This window comes from Leiobunum rupestre, chromosome 1, assembly GCF_980474605.1.
Source record: "Leiobunum rupestre chromosome 1, qqLeiRupe1.1.hap1, whole genome shotgun sequence".
Lineage (NCBI taxonomy): Eukaryota > Metazoa > Arthropoda > Arachnida > Opiliones > Sclerosomatidae > Leiobunum > Leiobunum rupestre.
In genome coordinates, this window is record NC_143384.1 from 74,280,119 (window position 1) to 74,301,941 (window position 21,823).

Consider the following 21,823-nt stretch of genomic DNA (forward strand, 5'->3'; position numbering starts at 1 on the left):
CGCACTAATTTTTATAATGAGTTCACGAAATCTAAAAAATATTTTTTTGGAAAGATTTCCTGTTACTATCTGCCCATGGGGGGATCGAACCCACGACCTTCGCGTTATTAGCACGACGCTCTAACCAACTGAGCTAATGGGCCGATGACACTCTAATTTTTATAATGAGTTCACGAAATCAAATAAATATATTTTTTTAAAACATTTCCTGTTACTATTTGGCCCATGGGGTGATCGAACCCACGACCTTCGCGTTATTAGCACGACGCTCTAACCAACTGAGCTAATGGGCCGATGACACCTTAATTTTTATAATGAGTTCACGAAATCTAAAAATTAGTTTTTTTTGAAAGATTTCCTGTTACTATCTGGCCCATGGGGGGATCAAACCCACGACCTTCGCGTTATTAGCACGACGCTTTAACCAACTGAGCTAATGGGCCGATGATACCCTAATTTTTATAATGAGTTCACGAAATCTAAAAAATATTTTTTTGGAAAGATTTCCCGTTACTATCTGGCCCATGGGGGGATCGAACCCACGACCTTTGCGAAATTAGCACGACGCTCTAACGAACTGAGCTAATGGGCCGATGACACCCTAATTTTTATAATGAGTTCACGAAATCTAAAAAATATTTTTTTGGAAAGATCTCCTGTTACTATCTGGCCCATGGGGGGATCGAACCCACGACCTTCGCGTTATTAGCACGACGCTCTAACCAACTGAGCTAATAGGCCGATGACACCCTAATTTTTATAATGAGTTCACGAAATCTAAAAAATATTTTTTTGGAAAGATTTCCTGTTATTATCTGGCCTACGGGGGGTCGAACCCACGACCTTCGCGAAGTTAGCACGACGCTCTAACGAACTGAGCTAATGGGCCGATGACACCCTAATTTTTATAATGAGTTCACGAAATCTAAAAAATATTTTTTTTGGAAAGATTTCCTGTTACTATCTGGCCCATGGGGGGATCGAACCCACGACCTTGGCGAAATTAGCATGACGCTCTAACGAACTGAGCTAATGGGCCGATGACGCCCTAATTTTTATAATGAGTTCACGAAATCTAAAAAATATTTTTTTGGAAAGATTTCCTGTTACTATCTGCCCATGGGGGGATCGAACCCATGACCTTCGCGTTATTAGCACGACGCTCTAACCAACTGAGCTAATGGGCCGATGACACTCTAATTTTAATAATGAGTTCACGAAATCAAATAAATATATTTCTTTAAAAGATTTCCTGTTACTATTTGGCCCATGGGGTGATCGAACCCACGACCTTCGCGTTATTAGCACGACGCTCTAACCAACTGAGCTAATGGGCCGATGCCACCTTAATTTTTATAATGAGTTCACGAAATCTAAAAATTAGTTTTTTTTGAAAGATTTCCTGTTACTATCTGGCCCATGGGGGGATCAAACCCACGACCTTCGCGTTATTAGCACGACGCTTTAACCAACTGAGCTAATGGGCCGATGACACCCTAATTTTTATAATGAGTTCACGAAATCTAAAAAATATTTTTTTTTGGAAAGCTTTCCTGTTACTATCTGGCCCATGGGGGATCGAACCCACGACCTTCGCGTTATTAGCACGACGCTCTAACCAACTGAGCTAATGGGCCGATGACACCCTAATTTTTATAATGAGTTCACGAAATCAAAAAAATATATTTTTTTGAAAGACTTCCTGTTACTATTTGGCCCATGGGGTGATCGAACCCACGACCTTCGCGTTATTAGCACGACGCTCTAACCAACTGAGCTAATGGGCCGATGACACCCTAATTTTTAGAATGAGTTCACGAAATCTAAAAAATATTTTTTTGGAAAGATTTCCTGTTACTATTTGGCCCATGGGGTGATCGAACCCACGACCTTCGCGTTATTAGCACGACGCTCTAACCAACTGAGCTAATGGGCCGATGACACCCTAATTTTTATAATGAGTTCACGAAATCTAAAAAGTATTTTTTTGGAAAGATTTCCTGTTATTATCTGGCCTACGGGGGGATCGAACCCACGACCTTGGCGAAATTAGCACGACGCTCTAACGAATTGAGCTAATGGGCCGATGACGCCCTAATTTTTATAATGAGTTCACGAAATCTAAAAAATATTTTTTTGGAAAGATTTCCTGTTACTATCTGCCCATGGGGGGATCGAACCCACGAACTTCGCGTTATTAGCACGACGCTCTAACCAACTGAGCTAATGGGCCGATGACACTCTAATTTTTATAATGAGTTCACGAAATCAAATAAATATATTTTTTTAAAAGATTTCCTGTTACTATTTGGCCCATGGGGTGATCGAACCCACGACCTTCGCGTTATTAGCACGACGCTCTAACCAACTGAGCTAATGGGCCGATGACACCTTAATTTTTATAATGAGTTCACGAAATCTAAAAATTAGTTTTTTTTGAAAGATTTCCTGTTACTATCTGGCCCATGGGGGGATCAAACCCACGACCTTCGCGTTATTAGCACGACGCTTTAACCAACTGAGCTAATGGGCCGATGACACCCTAATTTTTATAATGAGTTCACGAAATCTAAAAAATATTTTTTTTGGGAAGCTTTTCTGTTACTATCTGGCCCATGGGGGATCGAACCCACGACCTTCGCGTTATTAGCACGACGCTCTAACCAACTGAGCTAATGGGCCGATGACACCCTAATTTTTATAATTAGTTCACGAAATCTAAAAAATATTTTTTTGGAAAGATTTCCTGTTACTATTTGGCCCATGGGGTGATCGAACCCACGACCTTCGCGTTATTAGCACGACGCTCTAACCAACTGAGCTAATGGGCCGATGACACCCTAATTTTTATAATGAGTTCACGAAATCAAAAAAATATATTTTTTTGAAAGACTTCCTGATACTATTTGGCCCATGGGGTGATCGAACCCACGACCTTCGCGTTATTAGCACGACGCTCTAACCAACTGAGCTAATGGGCCGATGACACCTTAATTTTTATAATGAGTTCACGAAATCTAAAAAATAGTTTTTTTTGAAAGATTTCCTGTTACTATCTGGCCCATGGGGGGATCAAACCCACGACCTTCGCGTTATTAGCACGAGGCTCTAACCAACTGAGCTAATGGGCCGATGCCACCTTAATTTTTATAATGAGTTCACGAAATCTAAAAATTAGTTTTTTTTAAAGATTTCCTGTTACTATCTGGCCCATGGGGGATCGAACCCACGACCTTCGCGTTATTAGCACGACGCTTTAACGAACTGAGCTAATGGGCCGATGACACCCTAATTTTTATAATGAGTTCACGAAATCTAAAAAATATTTTTTTTTAAAGATTTCCTGTTACTATCTGGCCCATGGGGGGATCGAACTCACGACCTTGGCGAAATTAGCACGACGCTTTAACGAACTGAACTAATGGGCCGATGACACCCTAATTTTTATAATGAGTTCACGAAATCTAAAAAATATTTTTTTGGAAAGATTTCCTGTTACTATTTGGCCCATGGGGTGATCGAACCCACGACCTTCGCGTTATTAGCACGACGCTCTAACCAACTGAGCTAATGGGACGATGACACCCTAATTTTTATAATGAGTTCACGAAATCTAAAAAATATTTTTTTTTGGAAAGCTTTCCTGTTACTATCTTGCCCATGGGGGATCGAACCCACGACCTTCGTGTTATTAGCACGACGCTCTAACCAACTGAGCTAATGGGCCGATGACACCTTAATTTTTATAATGAGTTCACGAAATCTAAAAATTAGTTTTTTTTGAAAGATTTCCTGTTACTATCTGGCCCATGGGGGGATCAAACCCACGACCTTCGCGTTATTAGCACGACGCTTTAACCAACTGAGCTAATGGGCCGATGACACCCTAATTTTTATAATGAGTTCACGAAATCTAAAAAATATTTTTTTTGTAAGATTTCCTGTTACTATTTGGCCCATGGGGTGATCGAACCCACGACCTTCGCGTTATTAGCACGACGCTCTAACCAACTGAGCTAATGGGCCGATGACACCCTAATTTTTATAATGAGTTCACGAAGTCTAAAAAATATTTTTTTTGGAAAGATTTCCTGTTACTATCTGGCCCATGGGGGGATCAAACCCACGACCTTCGCGTTATTAGCACGACGCTCTAACCAACTGAGCTAATGGGCCGATGACACCCTAATTTTTATAATGAGTTCACGAAATCAAAAAAATATTTTTTTTTGTAAGATTTCCTGTTACTATTTGGCCCATGGGGTGATCGAACCCACGACCTTGGCGAAATTAGCACGACGCTCTAACGAACTGAGCTAATGGGCCGATGACACCCTAATTTTTATAATGAGTTCACGAAATCAAAAAAATATATTTTTTTGAAAGATTTCCTGTTACTATCTGGCCCATGGGGGGATCGAACCCACGACCTTCGCGTTATTAGCACGACGCTCTAACCAACTGAGCTAATGGGCCGATGACACCTTAATTTTTATAATGAGTTCACGAAATCAAAAAAATATTTTTTTTGTAAGATTTCCTGTTACTATTTGGCCCATGGGGTGATCGAACCCACGACCTTCGCGTTATTAGCACGACGCTCTAACCAACTGAGCTAATGGGCCGATGACACCCTAATTTTTATAATGAGTTCACGAAGTCTAAAAAATATTTTTTTTGGAAAGATTTCCTGTTAATATCTGGCCCATGGGGGGATCAAACCCACGACCTTCGCGTTATTAGCACGACGCTCTAACCAACTGAGCTAATGGGCCGATGACACCCTAATTTTTATAATGAGTTCACGAAATCAAAAAAATATTTTTTTTGTAAGATTTCCTGTTACTATTTGGCCCATGGGGTGATCGAACCCACGACCTTCGCGAAATTAGCACGACGCTCTAACGAACTGAGCTAATGGGCCGATGACACCCTAATTTTTATAATGAGTTCACGAAATCTAAAAAATATTTTTTTTGGAAAGATTTCCTGTTACTATCTGGCCCATGGGGGGATCGAACTCACGACCTTGGCGAAATTAGCACGATGCTCTAACGAACTGAGCTAATGGGCCGATGACACCCTAATTTTTATAATGAGTTCACGATATCTAAATAATATTTTTTTTTAAAGATTTCCTGTTACTATCTGGCCCATGGGGGGATCGAACTCACGACCTTGGCGAAATTAGCACGACGCTCTAACGAACTGAGCTAATGGGCCGATGACACCCTAATTTTTATAATGAGTTCACGAAGTCTAAAAAATATTTTTTTTGGAAAGATTTCCTGTTACTATCTGGCCCATGGGGGGATCAAACCCACGACCTTCGCGTTATTAGCACGACGCTCTAACCAACTGAGCTAATGGGACGATGACACCCTAATTTTTATAATGAGTTCACGAAATCTAAAAAATATTTTTTTTTGGAAAGCTTTCCTGTTACTATCTTGCCCATGGGGGATCGAACCCACGACCTTCGTGTTATTAGCACGACGCTCTAACCAACTGAGCTAGTGGCCCGATGACACCCTAATTTTTATAATGAGTTCACGAAATCTAAAAAATATTATTTTGGAAAGATTTCCTGTTACTATCTGGCCCATGGGGAGATCGAACCCACGACCTTCGCGTTATTAGAACGACGCTCTAACCAACTGAGCTAATGGGCCGATGACATCCTAATTTTTATAATGAGTTCACGAAATCAAAAAAATATTTTTTTTTCTAAGATCTCCTGTTACTATTTGGCCCATGTGGTGATCGAACCCACGACCTTCGCGTTATTAGCACGACGCTCTAACCAACTGAGCTAATGGGCCGATGACACCTTAATTTTTATAATGAGTTCACGAAATCTAAAAAATATTTTTTTTGGAAAGATTTCCTGTTACTATCTGGCCCATGGGGGGATCGAACCCACGACCTTTGCGTTATTAGCACGGTGCTCTAACCAACTGAGCTAATGGGCCGATGACACCCTAATTTTTATAGTGAGTTCACGAAATCTAAAAAATATTATTTTGGAAAGATTTCCTGTTACTACCTGGCCCATGGGGGGATCAAACCCACGACCTTCGCGTTATTAGCACGACGCTCTAACCAACTGAGCTAATGGGACGATAACACCCTAATTTTTATAATGAGTTCACGAAATCTAAAAAATATTTTTTTTTGGAAAGCTTTCCTGTTACTATCTGGCCCATGGGGGATCGAAACCACGACCTTCGTGTTATTAGCACGACGCTCTAACCAACTGAGCTAGTGGGCCGATGACACCCTAATTTTTATAGTGAGTTCACGAAATCTAAAAAATATTATTTTGGAAAGATTTCCTGTTACTATCTGGCCCATGGGGGGATCGAACCCACGACCTTCGCGTTATTAGCACGACGCTCTAACCAACTGAGCTAATGGGCCGACGACACCTTAATTTTTATAATGAGTTCACGAAATCTAAAAAATATTTTTTTTGGAAAGATTTCCTGTTACTATCTGGCCCATGGGGGGATCGAACCCACGACCTTTGCGTTATTAGCACGGTGCTCTAACCAACTGAGCTAATGGGCCGATGACACCCTAATTTTTATAATGAGTTCACGAAATCTAAAAAATATTTTTTTTGGAAAGATTTCCTGTTACTATCTGGCCCATGGGGGGATCGAACCCACGACCTTCGCGTTATTAGCACGACGCTCTAACCAACTGAGCTAATGGGCCGATGACACCCTAATTTTTATAATGAGTTCACGAAATCTAAAAAATATTTTTTTGGAAAGATTTCCAGTTACTATCTGGCCCATGGGGGGATCGAACCCACGACCTTCGCGAAATTAGCACGACGCTCTAACGAACTGAGCTAATGGGCCGATGACACCCTAATTTTTATAATGAGTTCACGAAATCTAAAAAATATTTTTTTGGAAAGATTTCCTGTTACTATCTGGCCCATGGGGGGATCGAACCCACGACCTTCGCGTTATTAGCACGACGCTCTAACCAACTGAGCTAATGGGCCGATGACACCCTAATTTTTATAATGAGTTCACGAAATCTAAAAAATATTTTTTTGGAAAGATTTCCTGTTATTATCTGGCCTACGGGGGGATCGAACCCACGACCTTCGCGAAATTAGCACGACGCTCTAACGAACTGAGCTAATGGGCCGATGATACCCTAATTTTTATAATGAGTTCACGAAATCTAAAAAATATTTTTTTTGGAAAGATTTCCTTTTACTATCTGGCCCATGGGGGGATCGAACCCACGACCTTCGCGTTATTAGCACGACGCTCTAACCAACTGAGCTAATGGGCCGATGACACCCTAATTTTTATAATGAGTTCACGAAATCTAAAAAATATTTTTTTGGAAAGATTTCCTGTTATTATCTGGCCTACGGGGGGATCGAACCCACGACCTTCGCGAAATTAGCACGACGCTCTAACGAACTGAGCTAATGGGCCGATGATACCCTAATTTTTATAATGAGTTCACGAAATCTAAAAAATATTTTTTTTGGAAAGATTTCCTTTTACTATCTGGCCCATGGGGGGATCTAACCCACGACCTTCGCGTTATTAGCACGACGCTCTAACCAACTGAGCTAATGGACCGATGTCACCCTAATTTTTATAATGAGTTCACGAAATCTAAAAAATATTTTTTTGGAAAGATTTCCTGTTATTATCTGGCCTACGGGGGGATCGAACCCACGACCTTCGCGAAATTAGCACGACGCTCTAACGAACTGAGCTAATGGGCCGATGGCACCCTAATTTTTATAATGAGTTCACGAAGTCTAAAAAATATTTTTTTTGGAAAGATTTCCTGTTACTATCTGGCCCATGGGGGGATCAAACCCACGACCTTCGCGTTATTAGCACGACGCTCTAACCAACTGAGCTAATGGGCCGATGACACCCTAATTTTTATAATGAGTTCACGAAATCTAAAAAATATTTTTTTGGAAAGATTTCCTGTTATTATCTGGCCTACGGGGGGATCGAACCCACGACCTTCGCGAAATTAGCACGACGCTCTAACGAACTGAGCTAATGGGCCGATGGCACCCTAATTTTTATAATGAGTTCACGAAGTCTAAAAAATATTTTTTTTGTAAGATTTCCTGTTACTATTTGGCCCATGGGGTGATCGAACCCACGACCTTCGCGTTATTAGCACGACGCTCTAACCAACTGAGCTAATGGGCCGATGACACCCTAATTTTTATAATGAGTTCACGAAGTCTAAAAAATATTTTTTTTGGAAAGATTTCCTGTTACTATCTTGCCCATGGGGGGATCAAACCCACGACCTTCGCGTTATTAGCACGACGCTCTAACCAACTGAGCTAATGGGACGATGACACCCTAATTTTTATAATGAGTTCACGAAATCTAAAAAATATTTTTTTTTGGAAAGCTTTCCTGTTACTATCTGGCCCATGGGGGATCGAAACCACGACCTTCGTGTTATTAGCACGACGCTCTAACCAACTGAGCTAGTGGGCCGATGACACCCTAATTTTTATAGTGAGTTCACGAAATCTAAAAATTATTATTTTGGAAAGATTTCCTGTTACTATCTGGCCCATGGGGGGATCGAACACACGACCTTCGCGTTATTAGCACGACGCTCTAACCAACTGAGCTAATGGGCCGATGACATCCTAATTTTTATAATGAGTTCACGAAATCAAAAAAATATTTTTTTTTCTCTAAGATCTCCTGTTACTATTTGGCCCATGGGGTGATCGAACCCACGACCTTCGCGTTATTAGCACGACGCTCTAACCAACTGAGCTAATGGGCCGATGACACCTTAATTTTTATAATGAGTTCACGAAATCTAAAAAATATTTTTTTTGGAAAGATTTCCTGTTACTATCTGGCCCATGGGGGGATCGAACCCACGACCTTTGCGTTATTAGCACGGTGCTCTAACCAACTGAGCTAATGGGCCGATGACACCCTAATTTTTATAATGAGTTCACGAAGTCTAAAAAATATTTTTTTTGGAAAGATTTCCTGTTACTATCTGGCCCATGGGGGGATCAAACCCACGACCTTCGCGTTATTAGCACGACGCTCTAACCAACTGAGCTAATGGGCCGATGACACCCTAATTTTTATAATGAGTTCACGAAATCTAAAAAATATTTTTTTGGAAAGATTTCCTGTTATTATCTGGCCTACGGGGGGATCGAACCCACGACCTTCGCGAAATTAGCACGACGCTCTAACGAACTGAGCTAATGGGCCGATGGCACCCTAATTTTTATAATGAGTTCACGAAGTCTAAAAAATATTTTTTTTGTAAGATTTCCTGTTACTATTTGGCCCATGGGGTGATCGAACCCACGACCTTCGCGTTATTAGCACGACGCTCTAACCAACTGAGCTAATGGGCCGATGACACCCTAATTTTTATAATGAGTTCACGAAGTCTAAAAAATATTTTTTTTGGAAAGATTTCCTGTTACTATCTTGCCCATGGGGGGATCAAACCCACGACCTTCGCGTTATTAGCACGACGCTCTAACCAACTGAGCTAATGGGACGATGACACCCTAATTTTTATAATGAGTTCACGAAATCTAAAAAATATTTTTTTTTGGAAAGCTTTCCTGTTACTATCTGGCCCATGGGGGATCGAAACCACGACCTTCGTGTTATTAGCACGACGCTCTAACCAACTGAGCTAGTGGGCCGATGACACCCTAATTTTTATAGTGAGTTCACGAAATCTAAAAATTATTATTTTGGAAAGATTTCCTGTTACTATCTGGCCCATGGGGGGATCGAACACACGACCTTCGCGTTATTAGCACGACGCTCTAACCAACTGAGCTAATGGGCCGATGACATCCTAATTTTTATAATGAGTTCACGAAATCAAAAAAATATTTTTTTTTCTCTAAGATCTCCTGTTACTATTTGGCCCATGGGGTGATCGAACCCACGACCTTCGCGTTATTAGCACGACGCTCTAACCAACTGAGCTAATGGGCCGATGACACCTTAATTTTTATAATGAGTTCACGAAATCTAAAAAATATTTTTTTTGGAAAGATTTCCTGTTACTATCTGGCCCATGGGGGGATCGAACCCACGACCTTTGCGTTATTAGCACGGTGCTCTAACCAACTGAGCTAATGGGCCGATGACACCCTAATTTTTATAATGAGTTCACGAAATCTAAAAAATATTTTTTTTGGAAAGATTTCCTGTTACTATCTGGCCCATGGGGGGATCGAACCCACGACCTTCGCGTTATTAGCACGACGCTCTAACCAACTGAGCTAATGGGCCGATGACACCTTAATTTTTGTAATGAGTTCACGAAATCTAAAAAATATTTTTTTTGGAAAGATTTCCTGTTACTATCTGGCCCATGGGGGGATCGAACCCACGACCTTTGCGTTATTAGCACGGTGCTCTAACCAACTGAGCTAATGGGCCGATGACACCCTAATTTTTATAATGAGTTCACGAAATCTAAAAAATATTTTTTTTGGAAAGATTTCCTGTTACTATCTGGCCCATGGGGGGATCGAACCCACGACCTTCGCGTTATTAGCACGACGCTCTAACCAACTGAGCTAATGGGCCGATGACACCCTAATTTTTATAATGAGTTCACGAAATCTAAAAAATATTTTTTTGGAAAGATTTCCAGTTACTATCTGGCCCATGGGGGGATCGAACCCACGACCTTCGCGAAATTAGCACGACGCTCTAACCAACTGAGCTAATGGGCCGATGACACCTTAATTTTTATAATGAGTTCACGAAATCTAAAAAATATTTTTTTTGGAAAGATTTCCTGTTACTATCTGGCCCATGGGGGGATCGAACCCACGACCTTCGCGTTATTAGCACGACGCTCTAACCAACTGAGCTAATGGGCCGATGACACCCTAATTTTTATAATGAGTTCACGAAATCTAAAAAATATTTTTTGGAAAGATTTCCTGTTATTATCTGGCCTACGGGGGGATCGAACCCACGACCTTCGCGAAATTAGCACGACGCTCTAACGAACTGAGCTAATGGGCCGATGATACCCTAATTTCTATAATGAGTTCACGAAATCTAAAAAATATTTTTTTTGGAAAGATTTCCTTTTACTATCTGGCCCATGGGGGGATCTAACCCACGACCTTCGCGTTATTAGCACGACGCTCTAACCAACTGAGCTAATGGACCGATGACACCCTAATTTTTATAATGAGTTCACGAAATCTAAAAAATATTTTTTTGGAATGATTTCCGGTTATTATCTGGCCTACGGGGGGATCGAACCCACGACCTTCGCGAAATTAGCACGACGCTCTAACGAACTGAGCTAATGGGCCGATGGCACCATAATTTTTATAATGAGTTCACGAAGTCTAAAAAATATTTTTTTTGTAAGATTTCCTGTTACTATTTGGCCCATGGGGTGATCGAACCCACGACCTTCGCGTTATTAGCACGACGCTCTAACCAACTGAGCTAATGGGCCGATGACACCCTAATTTTTATAATGAGTTCACGAAGTCTAAAAAATATTTTTTTTGGAAAGATTTCCTGTTACTATCTGGCCCATGGGGGGATCAAACCCACGACCTTCGCGTTATTAGCACGACGCTCTAACCAACTGAGCTAATGGGACGATGACACCCTAATTTTTATAATGAGTTCACGAAATCTAAAAAATATTTTTTTTTGGAAAGCTTTCCTGTTACTATCTGGCCCATGGGGGATCGAAACCACGACCTTCGTGTTATTAGCACGACGCTCTAACCAACTGAGCTAGTGGGCCGATGACACCCTAATTTTTATAGTGAGTTCACGAAATCTAAAAAATATTATTTTGGAAAGATTTCCTGTTACTATCTGGCCCATGGGGGGATCGAACCCACGACCTTCGCGTTATTAGCACGACGCTCTAACCAACTGAGCTAATGGGCCGATGACATCCTAATTTTTATAATGAGTTCACGAAATCAAAAAAATATTTTTTTTTCTCTAAGATCTCCTGTTACTATTTGGCCCATGGGGTGATCGAACCCACGACCTTCGCGTTATTAGCACGATGCTCTAACCAACTGAGCTAATGGGCCGATGACACCTTAATTTTTATAATGAGTTCACGAAATCTAAAAAATATTTTTTTTGGAAAGATTTCCTGTTACTATCTGGCCCATGGGGGGATCGAACCCACGACCTTTGCGTTATTAGCACGGTGCTCTAACCAACTGAGCTAATGGGCCGATGACACCCTAATTTTTATAATGAGTTCACGAAATCTAAAAAATATTTTTTTTGGAAAGATTTCCTGTTACTATCTGGCCCATGGGGGATCGAACCCACGACCTTCGCGTTATTAGCACGACGCTCTAACCAACTGAGCTAATGGGCCGATGACACCTTAATTTTTATAATGAGTTCACGAAATCTAAAAAATATTTTTTTTGGAAAGATTTCCTGTTACTATCTGGCCCATGGGGGGATCGAACCCACGACCTTTGCGTTATTAGCACGGTGCTCTAACCAACTGAGCTAATGGGCCGATGACACCCTAATTTTTATAATGAGTTCACGAAATCTAAAAAATATTTTTTTTGGAAAGATTTCCTGTTACTATCTGGCCCATGGGGGGATCGAACCCACGACCTTCGCTTTATTAGCACGACGCTCTAACCAACTGAGCTAATGGGCCGATGACACCCTAATTTTAATAATGAGTTCACGAAATCTAAAAAATATTTTTTTTTGGAAAGCTTTCCTGTTACTATCTGGCCCATGGGGGATCGAAACCACGACCTTCGTGTTATTAGCACGACCTTCGTGTTATTAGCACGACGCTCTAACCAACTGAGCTAGTGGGCCGATGACACCCTAATTTTTATAGTGAGTTCACGAAATCTAAAAATTATTATTTTGGAAAGATTTCCTGTTACTATCTGGCCCATGGGGGGATCGAACCCACGACCTTCGCGTTATTAGCACGACCCTCTAACCAACTGAGCTAATGGGCCGATGACATCCTAATTTTTATAATGAGTTCACGAAATCAAAAAAATATTTTTTTTTCTCTAAGATCTCCTGTCACTATTTGGCCCATGGGGTGATCGAACCCACGACCTTCGCGTTATTAGCACGACGCTCTAACCAACTGAGCTAATGGGCCGATGACACCTTAATTTTTATAATGAGTTCACGAAATCTAAAAAATATTTTTTTTGGAAAGATTTCCTGTTACTATCTGGCCCATGGGGGGATCGAACCCACGACCTTTGCGTTATTAGCACGGTGCTCTAACCAACTGAGCTAATAGGCCGATGACACCCTAATTTTTATAATGAGTTCACGAAATCTAAAAAATATTTTTTTTGGAAAGATTTCCTGTTACTATCTGGCCCATGGGGGGATCGAACCCACGACCTTCGCGTTATTAGCACGACGCTCTAACCAACTGAGCTAATGGGCCGATGACACCTTAATTTTTATAATGAGTTCACGAAATCTAAAAAATATTTTTTTTGGAAAGATTTCCTGTTACTATCTGGCCCATGGGGGGATCGAACCCACGACCTTTGCGTTATTAGCACGGTGCTCTAACCAACTGAGCTAATGGGCCGATGACACCCTAATTTTTATAATGAGTTCACGAAATCTAAAAAATATTTTTTTTGGAAAGATTTCCTGTTACTATCTGGCCCATGGGGGGATCGAACCCACGACCTTCGCGTTATTAGCACGACGCTCTAACCAACTGAGCTAATGGGCCGATGACACCCTAATTTTTATAATGAGTTCACGAAATCTAAAAAATATTTTTTTGGAAAGATTTCCAGTTACTATCTGGCCCATGGGGGGATCGAACCCACGACCTTCGCGAAATTAGCACGGCGCTCTAACGAACTGAGCTAATGGGCCGATGACACCCTAATTTTTATAATGAGTTCACGAAATCTAAAAAATATTTTTTTGGAAAGATTTCCTGTTATTATCTGGCCCACGGGGGGATCGAACCCACGACCTTCGCGAAATTAGCACGACGCTCTAACGAACTGAGCTAATGGGCCGATGATACCCTAATTTTTATAATGAGTTCACGAAATCTAAAAAATATTTTTTTTGGAAAGATTTCCTTTTACTATCTGGCCCATGGGGGGATCTAACCCATGACCTTCGCGTTATTAGCACGACGCTCTAACCAACTGAGCTAATGGACCGATGACACCCTAATTTTTATAATGAGTTAACGAAATCTAAAAAATATTTTTTTGGAAAGATTTCCTGTTATTATCTGGCCTACGGGGGGATCGAACCCACGACCTTCGCGAAATTAGCACGACGCTCTAACGAACTGAGCTAATGGGCCGATGATACCCTAATTTTTATAATGAGTTCACGAAATCTAAAAAATATTTTTTTTGGAAAGATTTCCTTTTACTATCTGGCCCATGGGGGGATCTAACCCACGACCTTCGCGTTATTAGCACGACGCTCTAACCAACTGAGCTAATGGACCGATGACACCCTAATTTTTATAATGAGTTCACGAAATCTAAAAAATATTTTTTTGGAAAGATTTCCTGTTATTATCTGGCCTACGGGGGGATCGAACCCACGACCTTCGCGAAATTAGCACGACGCTCTAACGAACTGAGCTAATGGGCCGATGGCACCCTAATTTTTATAATGAGTTCACGAAGTCTAAAAAATATTTTTTTTGTAAGATTTCCTGTTACTATTTGGCCCATGGGGTGATCGAACCCACGACCTTCGCGTTATTAGCACGACGCTCTAACCAACTGAGCTAATGGGCCGATGACACCCTAATTTTTATAATGAGTTCACGAAGTCTAAAAAATATTTTTTTTGGAAAGATTTCCTGTTACTATCTGGCCCATGGGGGGATCAAACCCACGACCTTCGCGTTATTAGCACGACGCTCTAACCAACTGAGCTAATGGGACGATGACACCCTAATTTTTATAATGAGTTCACGAAATCTAAAAAATATTTTTTTTTGGAAAGCTTTCCTGTTACTATCTGGCCCATGGGGGATCGAAACCACGACCTTCGTGTTATTAGCACGACGCTCTAACCAACTGAGCTAGTGGGCCGATGACACCCTAATTTTTATAGTGAGTTCACGAAATCTAAAAATTATTATTTTGGAAAGATTTCCTGTTACTATCTGGCCCATGGGGGGATCGAACCCACGACCTTCGCGTTATTAGCACGACGCTCTAACCAACTGAGCTAATGGGCCGATGACATCCTAATTTTTATAATGAGTTCACGAAATCAAAAAAATATTTTTTTTTCTCTAAGATCTCCTGTTACTATTTGGCCCATGGGGTGATCGAACCCACGACCTTCGCGTTATTAGCACGACGCTCTAACCAACTGAGCTAATGGGCCGATGACACCTTAATTTTTATAATGAGTTCACGAAATCTAAAAAATATTTTTTTTGGAAAGATTTCCTGTTACTATCTGGCCCATGGGGGGATCGAACCCACGACCTTTGCGTTATTAGCACGGTGCTCTAACCAACTGAGCTAATGGGCCGATGACACCCTAATTTTTATAATGAGTTCACGAAATCTAAAAAATATTTTTTTTGGAAAGATTTCCTGTTACTATCTGGCCCATGGGGGGATCGAACCCACGACCTTCGCGTTATTAGCACGACGCTCTAACCAACTGAGCTAATGGGCCGATGACACCTTAATTTTTATAATGAGTTCACGAAATCTAAAAAATATTTTTTTTGGAAAGATTTCCTGTTACTATCTGGCCCATGGGAGGATCGAACCCACGACCTTTGCGTTATTAGCACGGTGCTCTAATCAACTGAGCTAATGGGCCGATGACACCCTAATTTTTATAATGAGTTCACGAAATCTAAAAAATATTTTTTTGGAAAGATTTCCAGTTACTATCTGGCCCATGGGGGGATCGAACCCACGACCTTCGCGAAATTAGCACGGCGCTCTAACGAACTGAGCTAATGGGCCGATGACACCCTAATTTTTATAATGAGTTCACGAAATCTAAAAAATATTTTTTTGGAAAGATTTCCTGCTATTATCTGGCCCACGGGGGGATCGAACCCACGACCTTCGCGAAATTAGCACGACGCTCTAACGAACTGAGCTAATGGGCCGATGATACCCTAATTTTTATAATGAGTTCACGAAATCTAAAAAATATTTTTTTTGGAAAGATTTCCTTTTACTATCTGGCCCATGGGGGGATCTAACCCATGACCTTCGCGTTATTAGCACGACGCTCTAACCAACTGAGCTAATGGACCGATGACACCCTAATTTTTATAATGAGTTAACGAAATCTAAAAAATATTTTTTTGGAAAGATTTCCTGTTATTATCTGGCCTACGGGGGGATCGAACCCACGACCTTCGCGAAATTAGCACGACGCTCTAACGAACTGAGCTAATGGGCTGATGATACCCTAATTTTTATAATGAGTTCACGAAATCTAAAAAATATTTTTTTTGGAAAGATTTCCTTTTACTATCTGGCCCATGGGGGGATCTAACCCACGACCTTCGCGTTATTAGCACGACGCTCTAACCAACTGAGCTAATGGACCGATGACACCCTAATTTTTATAATGAGTTCACGAAATCTAAAAAATATTTTTTTGGAAAGATTTCCTGTTATTATCTGGCCTACGGGGGGATCGAACCCACGACCTTCGCGAAATTAGCACGACGCTCTAACGAACTGAGCTAATGCGCCGATGGCACCCTAATTTTTATAATGAGTTCACGAAGTCTAAAAAATATTTTTTTTGTAAGATTTCCTGTAACTATTTGGCCCATGGGGTGATCGAACCCACGACCTTCGCGTTATTAGCACGACGCTCTAACCAACTGAGCTAATGGGCCGATGACACCTTAATTTTTATAATGAGTTCACGAAGTCTAAAAAATATTTTTTTTGGAAAGATTTCCTGTTACTATCTGGCCCATGGGGGGATCAAACCCACGACCTTCGCGTTATTAGCACGACGCTCTAACCAACTGAGCTAATGGGACGATGACACCCTAATTTTTATAATGAGTTCACGAAATCTAAAAAATATTTTTTTTTGGAAAGCTTTCCTGTTACTATCTGGCCCATGGGGGATCGAAACCACGACCTTCGTGTTATTAGCACGACGCTCTAACCAACTGAGCTAGTGGGCCGATGACACCCTAATTTTTATAGTGAGTTCACGAAATCTAAAAATTATTATTTTGGAAAGATTTCCTGTTACTATCTGGCCCATGGGGGGATCGAACCCACGACCTTCGCGTTATTAGCACGACGCTCTAACCAACTGAGCTAATGGGCCGATGACATCCTAATTTTTATAATGAGTTCACGAAATCAAAAAAATATTTTTTTTTTCTCTAAGATCTCCTGTTACTATTTGGCCCATGGGGTGATCGAACCCACGACCTTCGCGTTATTAGCACGACGCTCTAACCAACTGAGCTAATGGGCCGATGACACCCTAATTTTTATAATGAGTTCACGAAATCTAAAAAATATTTTTTTTGGAAAGATTTCCTGTTACTATCTGGCCCATGGGGGGATCGAACCCACGACCTTCGCGTTATTAGCACGACGCTCTAACCAACTGAGCTAATGGGCCGATGACACCTTAATTTTTATAATGAGTTCACGAAATCTAAAAAATATTTTTTTTGGAAAGATTTCCTGTTACTATCTGGCCCATAGGGGGATCGAACCCACGACCTTTGCGTTATTAGCACGGTGCTCTAACCAACTGAGCTAATGGGCCGATGACACCCTAATTTTTATAATGAGTTCACGAAATCTAAAAAATATTTTTTTTGGAAAGATTTCCTGTTACTATCTGGCCCATGGGGGGATCGAACCCACGACCTTCGCGTTATTAGCACGACGCTCTAACCAACTGAGCTAATGGGCCGATGACACCCTAATTTTTATAATGAGTTCACGAAACCTAAAAAATATTTTTTTGGAAAGATTTCCAGTTACTATCTGGCCCATGGGGGGATCGAACCCACGACCTTCGCGAAATTAGCACGACGCTCTAACGAACTGAGCTAATGGGCTGATGATACCCTAATTTTTATAATGAGTTCACGAAATCTAAAAAATATTTTTTTTGGAAAGATTTCCTTTTACTATCTGGCCCATGGGGGGATCTAACCCACGACCTTCGCGTTATTAGCACGACGCTCTAACCAACTGAGCTAATGGACCGATGACACCCTAATTTTTATAATGAGTTCACGAAATCTAAAAAATATTTTTTTGGAAAGATTTCCTGTTATTATCTGGCCTACGGGGGGATCGAACCCACGACCTTCGCGAAATTAGCACGACGCTCTAACGAACTGAGCTAATGCGCCGATGGCACCCTAATTTTTATAATGAGTTCACGAAGTCTAAAAAATATTTTTTTTGTAAGATTTCCTGTTACTATTTGGCCCATGGGGTGATCGAACCCACGACCTTCGCGTTATTAGCACGACGCTCTAACCAACTGAGCTAATGGGCCGATGACACCCTAATTTTTATAATGAGTTCACGAAGTCTAAAAAATATTTTTTTTGGAAAGATTTCCTGTTACTATCTGGCCCATGGGGGGATCAAACCCACGACCTTCGCGTTATTAGCACGACGCTCTAACCAACTGAGCTAATGGGACGATGACACCCTAATTTTTATAATGAGTTCACGAAATCTAAAAAATATTTTTTTTTGGAAAGCTTTCCTGTTACTATCTGGCCCATGGGGGATCGAAACCACGACCTTCGTGTTATTAGCACGACGCTCTAACCAACTGAACTAGTGGGCCGATGACACCCTAATTTTTATAGTGAGTTCACGAAATCTAAAAATTATTATTTTGGAAAGATTTCCTGTTACTATCTGGCCCATGGGGGGATCGAACCCACGACCTTCGCGTTATTAGCACGACGCTCTAACCAACTGAGCTAATGGGCCGATGACATCCTAATTTTTATAATGAGTTCACGAAATCAAAAAAATATTTTTTTTTCTCTAAGATCTCCTGTTACTATTTGGCCCATGGGGTGATCGAACCCACGACCTTCGCGTTATTAGCACGACGCTCTAACCAACTGAGCTAATGGGCCGATGACACCTTAATTTTTATAATGAGTTCACGAAATCTAAAAAATATTTTTTTTGGAAAGATTTCCTGTTACTATCTGGCCCATGGGGGGATCGAACCCACGACCTTTGCGTTATTAGCACGGTGCTCTAACCAACTGAGCTAATGGGCCGATGACACCCTAATTTTTATAATGAGTTCACCAAATCTAAAAAATATTTTTTTTGGAAAGATTTCCTGTTACTATCTGGCCCATGGGGGGATCGAACCCACGACCTTCGCGTTATTAGCACGACGCTCTAACCAACTGAGCTAATGGGCCGATGACACCTTAATTTTTATAATGAGTTCACGAAATCTAAAAAATATTTTTTTTGGAAAGATTTCCTGTTACTATCTGGCCCATAGGGGGATCGAACCCACGACCTTTGCGTTATTAGCACGGTGCTCTAACCAACTGAGCTAATGGGCCGATGACACCCTAATTTTTATAATGAGTTCACGAAATCTAAAAAATATTTTTTTTGGAAAGATTTCCTGTTACTATCTGGCCCATGGGGGGATCGAACCCCGACCTTCGCGTTATTAGCACGACGCTCTAACCAACTGAGCTAATGGGCCGATGACACCCTAATTTTTATAATGAGTTCACGAAACCTAAAAAATATTTTTTTGGAAAGATTTCCAGTTACTATCTGGCCCATGGGGGGATCGAACCCACGACCTTCGCGAAATTAGCACGGCGCTCTAACGAACTGAGCTAATGGGCCGATGACACCCTAATTTTTATAATGAGTTCACGAAATCTAAAAAATATTTTTTTGGAAAGATTTCCTGTTACTATCTGGCCCATGGGGGGATCGAACCCACGACCTTCGCGTTATTAGCACGACGCTCTAACCAACTGAGCTAATGGGCCGATGACACCCTAATTTTTATAATGAGTTCACGAAATCTAAAAAATATTTTTTTGGAAAGATTTCCTGTTATTATCTGGCCTACGGGGGGATCGAACCCACGACCTTCGCGAAATTAGCACGACGCTCTAACGAACTGAGCTAAAGGGCCGATGATACCCTAATTTTTATAATGAGTTCACGAAATCTAAAAAATATTTTTTTTGGAAAGATTTCCTTTTACTATCTGGCCCATGGGGGGATCTAACCCACGACCTTCGCGTTATTAGCACGACGCTCTAACCAACTGAGCTAATGGACCGATGACACCCTAATTTTTATAATGAGTTCACGAAATCTAAAAAATATTTTTTTGGAAAGATTTCCGGTTATTATCTGGCCTACGGGGGGATCGAACCCACGACCTTCGCGAAATTAGCACGACGCTCTAACGAACTGAGCTAATGGGCCGATGGCACCATAATTTTTATAATGAGTTCACGAAGTCTAAAAAATATTTTTTTTGTAAGATTTCCTGTTACTATTTGGCCCATGGGGTGATCGAACCCACGACCTTCGCGTTATTAGCACGACGCTCTAACCAACTGAGCTAATGGGCCGATGACACCCTAATTTTTATAATGAGTTCACGAAGTCTAAAAAATATTTTTTTTGGAAAGATTTCCTGTTACTATCTGGCCCATGGGGGGATCAAACCCACGACCTTCGCGTTATTAGCACGACGCTCTAACCAACTGAGCTAATGGGACGATGACACCCTAATTTTTATAATGAGTTCACGAAATCTAAAAAATATTTTTTTTTGGAAAGCTTTCCTGTTACTATCTGGCCCATGGGGGATCGAAACCACGACCTTCGTGTTATTAGCACGACGCTCTAACCAACTGAGCTAGTGGGCCGATGACACCCTAATTTTTATAGTGAGTTCACGAAATCTAAAAAATATTATTTTGGAAAGATTTCCTGTTACTATCTGGCCCATGGGGGGATCGAACCCACGACCTTCGCGTTATTAGCACGACGCTCTAACCAACTGAGCTAATGGGCCGATGACATCCTAATTTTTATAATGAGTTCACGAAATCTAAAAAATATTTTTTTTGGAAAGATTTCCTGTTACTATCTGGCCCATGGGGGGATCGAACCCACGACCTTTGCGTTATTAGCACGGTGCTCTAACCAACTGAGCTAATGGGCCGATGACACCCTAATTTTTATAATGAGTTCACGAAATCTAAAAAATATTTTTTTTGGAAAGATTTCCTGTTACTATCTGGCCCATGGGGGATCGAACCCACGACCTTCGCGTTATTAGCACGACGCTCTAACCAACTGAGCTAATGGGCCGATGACACCTTAATTTTTATAATGAGTTCACGAAATCTAAAAAATATTTTTTTTGGAAAGATTTCCTGTTACTATCTGGCCCATGGGGGGATCGAACCCACGACCTTTGCGTTATTAGCACGGTGCTCTAACCAACTGAGCTAATGGGCCGATGACACCCTAATTTTTATAATGAGTTCACGAAATCTAAAAAATATTTTTTTTGGAAAGATTTCCTGTTACTATCTGGCCCATGGGGGGATCGAACCCACGACCTTCGCGTTATTAGCACGACGCTCTAACCAACTGAGCTAATGGGCCGATGACACCCTAATTTTTATAATGAGTTCACGAAATCTAAAAAATATTTTTTTGGAAAGATTTCCAGTTACTATCTGGCCCATGGGGGGATCGAACCCACGACCTTCGCGA

General features: G+C 41.2%; 47 non-coding genes across 47 annotated transcripts; all 47 read right to left on the reverse strand.

Moving 5' to 3' along the window:
* Positions 1-219: 219 nt before the first annotated feature.
* On the reverse strand, positions 220-293 carry TRNAI-AAU (transfer RNA isoleucine (anticodon AAU)). Its single transcript has one exon. It is a non-coding gene; the product is annotated as a tRNA-Ile (tRNA).
* A 76-nt stretch (positions 294-369) lies between these two features.
* TRNAI-AAU (transfer RNA isoleucine (anticodon AAU)) lies at positions 370-443 on the reverse strand. Its single transcript has one exon. It is a non-coding gene; the product is annotated as a tRNA-Ile (tRNA).
* A 224-nt stretch (positions 444-667) lies between these two features.
* Positions 668-741, reverse strand: TRNAI-AAU (transfer RNA isoleucine (anticodon AAU)). Its single transcript has one exon. It is a non-coding gene; the product is annotated as a tRNA-Ile (tRNA).
* Positions 742-1,263: 522 nt separating this feature from the next.
* Positions 1,264-1,337, reverse strand: TRNAI-AAU (transfer RNA isoleucine (anticodon AAU)). The gene has a single exon. It is a non-coding gene; the product is annotated as a tRNA-Ile (tRNA).
* A 76-nt stretch (positions 1,338-1,413) lies between these two features.
* On the reverse strand, positions 1,414-1,487 carry TRNAI-AAU (transfer RNA isoleucine (anticodon AAU)). Its single transcript has one exon. It is a non-coding gene; the product is annotated as a tRNA-Ile (tRNA).
* Positions 1,488-1,564: 77 nt separating this feature from the next.
* Positions 1,565-1,637, reverse strand: TRNAI-AAU (transfer RNA isoleucine (anticodon AAU)). Its single transcript has one exon. It is a non-coding gene; the product is annotated as a tRNA-Ile (tRNA).
* A 76-nt stretch (positions 1,638-1,713) lies between these two features.
* TRNAI-AAU (transfer RNA isoleucine (anticodon AAU)) lies at positions 1,714-1,787 on the reverse strand. Its single transcript has one exon. It is a non-coding gene; the product is annotated as a tRNA-Ile (tRNA).
* Positions 1,788-1,862: 75 nt separating this feature from the next.
* On the reverse strand, positions 1,863-1,936 carry TRNAI-AAU (transfer RNA isoleucine (anticodon AAU)). Its single transcript has one exon. It is a non-coding gene; the product is annotated as a tRNA-Ile (tRNA).
* A 373-nt stretch (positions 1,937-2,309) lies between these two features.
* Positions 2,310-2,383, reverse strand: TRNAI-AAU (transfer RNA isoleucine (anticodon AAU)). Its single transcript has one exon. It is a non-coding gene; the product is annotated as a tRNA-Ile (tRNA).
* Positions 2,384-2,459: 76 nt separating this feature from the next.
* TRNAI-AAU (transfer RNA isoleucine (anticodon AAU)) lies at positions 2,460-2,533 on the reverse strand. The gene has a single exon. It is a non-coding gene; the product is annotated as a tRNA-Ile (tRNA).
* Positions 2,534-2,609: 76 nt separating this feature from the next.
* Positions 2,610-2,682, reverse strand: TRNAI-AAU (transfer RNA isoleucine (anticodon AAU)). Its single transcript has one exon. It is a non-coding gene; the product is annotated as a tRNA-Ile (tRNA).
* Positions 2,683-2,757: 75 nt separating this feature from the next.
* On the reverse strand, positions 2,758-2,831 carry TRNAI-AAU (transfer RNA isoleucine (anticodon AAU)). Its single transcript has one exon. It is a non-coding gene; the product is annotated as a tRNA-Ile (tRNA).
* Positions 2,832-2,907: 76 nt separating this feature from the next.
* TRNAI-AAU (transfer RNA isoleucine (anticodon AAU)) lies at positions 2,908-2,981 on the reverse strand. The gene has a single exon. It is a non-coding gene; the product is annotated as a tRNA-Ile (tRNA).
* An 822-nt stretch (positions 2,982-3,803) lies between these two features.
* Positions 3,804-3,877, reverse strand: TRNAI-AAU (transfer RNA isoleucine (anticodon AAU)). Its single transcript has one exon. It is a non-coding gene; the product is annotated as a tRNA-Ile (tRNA).
* A 75-nt stretch (positions 3,878-3,952) lies between these two features.
* Positions 3,953-4,026, reverse strand: TRNAI-AAU (transfer RNA isoleucine (anticodon AAU)). Its single transcript has one exon. It is a non-coding gene; the product is annotated as a tRNA-Ile (tRNA).
* A 76-nt stretch (positions 4,027-4,102) lies between these two features.
* Positions 4,103-4,176, reverse strand: TRNAI-AAU (transfer RNA isoleucine (anticodon AAU)). Its single transcript has one exon. It is a non-coding gene; the product is annotated as a tRNA-Ile (tRNA).
* Positions 4,177-4,402: 226 nt separating this feature from the next.
* On the reverse strand, positions 4,403-4,476 carry TRNAI-AAU (transfer RNA isoleucine (anticodon AAU)). Its single transcript has one exon. It is a non-coding gene; the product is annotated as a tRNA-Ile (tRNA).
* A 75-nt stretch (positions 4,477-4,551) lies between these two features.
* TRNAI-AAU (transfer RNA isoleucine (anticodon AAU)) lies at positions 4,552-4,625 on the reverse strand. The gene has a single exon. It is a non-coding gene; the product is annotated as a tRNA-Ile (tRNA).
* A 76-nt stretch (positions 4,626-4,701) lies between these two features.
* TRNAI-AAU (transfer RNA isoleucine (anticodon AAU)) lies at positions 4,702-4,775 on the reverse strand. The gene has a single exon. It is a non-coding gene; the product is annotated as a tRNA-Ile (tRNA).
* Positions 4,776-5,748: 973 nt separating this feature from the next.
* Positions 5,749-5,822, reverse strand: TRNAI-AAU (transfer RNA isoleucine (anticodon AAU)). The gene has a single exon. It is a non-coding gene; the product is annotated as a tRNA-Ile (tRNA).
* A 524-nt stretch (positions 5,823-6,346) lies between these two features.
* Positions 6,347-6,420, reverse strand: TRNAI-AAU (transfer RNA isoleucine (anticodon AAU)). The gene has a single exon. It is a non-coding gene; the product is annotated as a tRNA-Ile (tRNA).
* Positions 6,421-6,646: 226 nt separating this feature from the next.
* Positions 6,647-6,720, reverse strand: TRNAI-AAU (transfer RNA isoleucine (anticodon AAU)). Its single transcript has one exon. It is a non-coding gene; the product is annotated as a tRNA-Ile (tRNA).
* A 224-nt stretch (positions 6,721-6,944) lies between these two features.
* Positions 6,945-7,018, reverse strand: TRNAI-AAU (transfer RNA isoleucine (anticodon AAU)). The gene has a single exon. It is a non-coding gene; the product is annotated as a tRNA-Ile (tRNA).
* Positions 7,019-7,243: 225 nt separating this feature from the next.
* On the reverse strand, positions 7,244-7,317 carry TRNAI-AAU (transfer RNA isoleucine (anticodon AAU)). The gene has a single exon. It is a non-coding gene; the product is annotated as a tRNA-Ile (tRNA).
* A 524-nt stretch (positions 7,318-7,841) lies between these two features.
* Positions 7,842-7,915, reverse strand: TRNAI-AAU (transfer RNA isoleucine (anticodon AAU)). The gene has a single exon. It is a non-coding gene; the product is annotated as a tRNA-Ile (tRNA).
* Positions 7,916-8,139: 224 nt separating this feature from the next.
* TRNAI-AAU (transfer RNA isoleucine (anticodon AAU)) lies at positions 8,140-8,213 on the reverse strand. The gene has a single exon. It is a non-coding gene; the product is annotated as a tRNA-Ile (tRNA).
* An 827-nt stretch (positions 8,214-9,040) lies between these two features.
* Positions 9,041-9,114, reverse strand: TRNAI-AAU (transfer RNA isoleucine (anticodon AAU)). Its single transcript has one exon. It is a non-coding gene; the product is annotated as a tRNA-Ile (tRNA).
* Positions 9,115-10,239: 1,125 nt separating this feature from the next.
* TRNAI-AAU (transfer RNA isoleucine (anticodon AAU)) lies at positions 10,240-10,313 on the reverse strand. The gene has a single exon. It is a non-coding gene; the product is annotated as a tRNA-Ile (tRNA).
* Positions 10,314-10,539: 226 nt separating this feature from the next.
* Positions 10,540-10,613, reverse strand: TRNAI-AAU (transfer RNA isoleucine (anticodon AAU)). The gene has a single exon. It is a non-coding gene; the product is annotated as a tRNA-Ile (tRNA).
* Positions 10,614-10,688: 75 nt separating this feature from the next.
* TRNAI-AAU (transfer RNA isoleucine (anticodon AAU)) lies at positions 10,689-10,762 on the reverse strand. Its single transcript has one exon. It is a non-coding gene; the product is annotated as a tRNA-Ile (tRNA).
* A 76-nt stretch (positions 10,763-10,838) lies between these two features.
* TRNAI-AAU (transfer RNA isoleucine (anticodon AAU)) lies at positions 10,839-10,912 on the reverse strand. The gene has a single exon. It is a non-coding gene; the product is annotated as a tRNA-Ile (tRNA).
* A 971-nt stretch (positions 10,913-11,883) lies between these two features.
* TRNAI-AAU (transfer RNA isoleucine (anticodon AAU)) lies at positions 11,884-11,957 on the reverse strand. Its single transcript has one exon. It is a non-coding gene; the product is annotated as a tRNA-Ile (tRNA).
* A 378-nt stretch (positions 11,958-12,335) lies between these two features.
* On the reverse strand, positions 12,336-12,408 carry TRNAI-AAU (transfer RNA isoleucine (anticodon AAU)). The gene has a single exon. It is a non-coding gene; the product is annotated as a tRNA-Ile (tRNA).
* A 997-nt stretch (positions 12,409-13,405) lies between these two features.
* Positions 13,406-13,479, reverse strand: TRNAI-AAU (transfer RNA isoleucine (anticodon AAU)). Its single transcript has one exon. It is a non-coding gene; the product is annotated as a tRNA-Ile (tRNA).
* A 226-nt stretch (positions 13,480-13,705) lies between these two features.
* On the reverse strand, positions 13,706-13,779 carry TRNAI-AAU (transfer RNA isoleucine (anticodon AAU)). Its single transcript has one exon. It is a non-coding gene; the product is annotated as a tRNA-Ile (tRNA).
* A 1,420-nt stretch (positions 13,780-15,199) lies between these two features.
* TRNAI-AAU (transfer RNA isoleucine (anticodon AAU)) lies at positions 15,200-15,273 on the reverse strand. Its single transcript has one exon. It is a non-coding gene; the product is annotated as a tRNA-Ile (tRNA).
* A 378-nt stretch (positions 15,274-15,651) lies between these two features.
* On the reverse strand, positions 15,652-15,725 carry TRNAI-AAU (transfer RNA isoleucine (anticodon AAU)). The gene has a single exon. It is a non-coding gene; the product is annotated as a tRNA-Ile (tRNA).
* A 1,570-nt stretch (positions 15,726-17,295) lies between these two features.
* TRNAI-AAU (transfer RNA isoleucine (anticodon AAU)) lies at positions 17,296-17,369 on the reverse strand. Its single transcript has one exon. It is a non-coding gene; the product is annotated as a tRNA-Ile (tRNA).
* Positions 17,370-17,598: 229 nt separating this feature from the next.
* TRNAI-AAU (transfer RNA isoleucine (anticodon AAU)) lies at positions 17,599-17,672 on the reverse strand. Its single transcript has one exon. It is a non-coding gene; the product is annotated as a tRNA-Ile (tRNA).
* A 226-nt stretch (positions 17,673-17,898) lies between these two features.
* TRNAI-AAU (transfer RNA isoleucine (anticodon AAU)) lies at positions 17,899-17,972 on the reverse strand. Its single transcript has one exon. It is a non-coding gene; the product is annotated as a tRNA-Ile (tRNA).
* A 972-nt stretch (positions 17,973-18,944) lies between these two features.
* Positions 18,945-19,018, reverse strand: TRNAI-AAU (transfer RNA isoleucine (anticodon AAU)). The gene has a single exon. It is a non-coding gene; the product is annotated as a tRNA-Ile (tRNA).
* Positions 19,019-19,396: 378 nt separating this feature from the next.
* Positions 19,397-19,470, reverse strand: TRNAI-AAU (transfer RNA isoleucine (anticodon AAU)). The gene has a single exon. It is a non-coding gene; the product is annotated as a tRNA-Ile (tRNA).
* Positions 19,471-19,696: 226 nt separating this feature from the next.
* On the reverse strand, positions 19,697-19,769 carry TRNAI-AAU (transfer RNA isoleucine (anticodon AAU)). The gene has a single exon. It is a non-coding gene; the product is annotated as a tRNA-Ile (tRNA).
* Positions 19,770-19,993: 224 nt separating this feature from the next.
* On the reverse strand, positions 19,994-20,067 carry TRNAI-AAU (transfer RNA isoleucine (anticodon AAU)). Its single transcript has one exon. It is a non-coding gene; the product is annotated as a tRNA-Ile (tRNA).
* Positions 20,068-21,039: 972 nt separating this feature from the next.
* TRNAI-AAU (transfer RNA isoleucine (anticodon AAU)) lies at positions 21,040-21,113 on the reverse strand. The gene has a single exon. It is a non-coding gene; the product is annotated as a tRNA-Ile (tRNA).
* Positions 21,114-21,339: 226 nt separating this feature from the next.
* Positions 21,340-21,412, reverse strand: TRNAI-AAU (transfer RNA isoleucine (anticodon AAU)). The gene has a single exon. It is a non-coding gene; the product is annotated as a tRNA-Ile (tRNA).
* A 226-nt stretch (positions 21,413-21,638) lies between these two features.
* Positions 21,639-21,712, reverse strand: TRNAI-AAU (transfer RNA isoleucine (anticodon AAU)). Its single transcript has one exon. It is a non-coding gene; the product is annotated as a tRNA-Ile (tRNA).
* Positions 21,713-21,823: the final 111 nt, after the last annotated feature.